Source organism: Lissotriton helveticus, chromosome 1_1 (assembly GCF_964261635.1).
Source record: "Lissotriton helveticus chromosome 1_1, aLisHel1.1, whole genome shotgun sequence".
Taxonomy (NCBI): Eukaryota; Metazoa; Chordata; class Amphibia; order Caudata; family Salamandridae; genus Lissotriton; species Lissotriton helveticus.
Genome location: NC_136057.1, coordinates 91,447,717 through 91,449,163, shown reverse-complemented (window position 1 = coordinate 91,449,163; position 1,447 = coordinate 91,447,717). Strand labels below are relative to the sequence as shown.

Here is a 1,447-nt window from a genome sequence, read left to right as displayed (position 1 = left end):
ATCGTCGACGAAAAACACATATAGGGAAAAAAACAAAGTGCATAGAAAATTGAATGTAAACCACTGTATTGAAACAAATCTTTCTAACACAGCGTGATCTCATTGGTGACATGTATATTTTTAATATACACGTCATACACACCCGTCACCGGTTCACAAAACCCGCTTGAGATAATTAGTTTAACGTTACTTCGACAGTATTCCCTTTACCAACTGTTGTTTTGGAAGTGCAAGCAAGGCTCTATGTACCTTTTTCCAGGTCATCTGCTGAGCTACTAGACCATGCTAAATATACAAATTTTAGTCATAGGGTAGTTCACCTAAACGCATGTTTGCAGTATCATACATGATCACCAAACTGCTGCTAAGATGTTCACACCTGTTACTGCACGAGCCCCTCTGAGGAGGTAGCCCTTTGGTTTCTCTAGGTCCAGGACTGGCTGCCTTGGTATCGAACTGAGCCCAGGCAGGGGTCAGCTACACAAGAGCCAACCTCCTTGACCATGTGCTCCATCACCAGAGCGAAATGAAATATCCACACACACACATGCAAGAACAGGCAGTAAAGCAGTTTACACTTAAAATAAAATTAAACAGAAAAAAATGACGTGGGTTTATGCCGGGCACGTTCCCGGTTCCCGGGGAGTGTAACACAGATTACTTTCATTCTTTACAACTTCCCCCAAGGGCGCTATATAAAACCACTCAACAGACTACAAATATAATTCGCATTCCTGCTCGTAAGAAGCTCCTCGCAGCCCAGGTATAAAGCACTAGCAAACACCCCGGATAATTAATCACTTCCCTCCTACCTCCCTAAACAAATGGAAAAAATATCCACTAACGAAACAGTGCAGGAACGTTAAAGAAATCCGTGCACCTGTCCAGGAAGCGCGGTACGTTCCGGTACTCCCTTAAACATGCGGTCCAATTTTTATCTACAATTAAAGGCTGTACGTTGCCTACAACACCCTGCACGGAGGTTGACAGACAATTATCACGTTTCTCCACAAAATAATCCCTCAGCGAGCTCTTTTCCCCACAAATCCCCCGAAGGCCCGTTCACTCAGCCACCAGCTCTTACCTTCCTTCTTGGCCTTCGGTGCCATGTTGGGGGTGAAAGAGAGACACACGGGGTCTACCAGCTAATATCACAGGGACTCGCTCAAAGAACTCTCGCGAGATCACTAATCCAATCGCCAACGTTGCAACACAACTAACATTCCTGACGTAATATTTTGTTGAGGCTTGACACGCACGCTGGTGAACATTTCAAAAGCGGATATCCAGAGACCTGTCCAGCCGAGCCTTGTCATTAATATGAATAAAAGACAACTAGAATATTGCTAAGTTGCTATGTTGGGTTTGCCTTCCGACATTTTATTTATTATTCACAGAAAAAGTCAACCGTTTTTCTACGATATACGAGGAGGAGAATATAACATAT

At 43.7% G+C, this 1,447-nt stretch overlaps 1 non-coding gene across 1 annotated transcript; it reads right to left on the bottom strand.

The window, feature by feature from the left end:
* Positions 1 to 326: 326 nt before the first annotated feature.
* LOC144781003 (small Cajal body-specific RNA 16) lies at positions 327 to 505 on the bottom strand. The gene has a single exon (XR_013600858.1).
* Between the last annotated feature and the right edge of the window lie 942 nt (positions 506 to 1,447).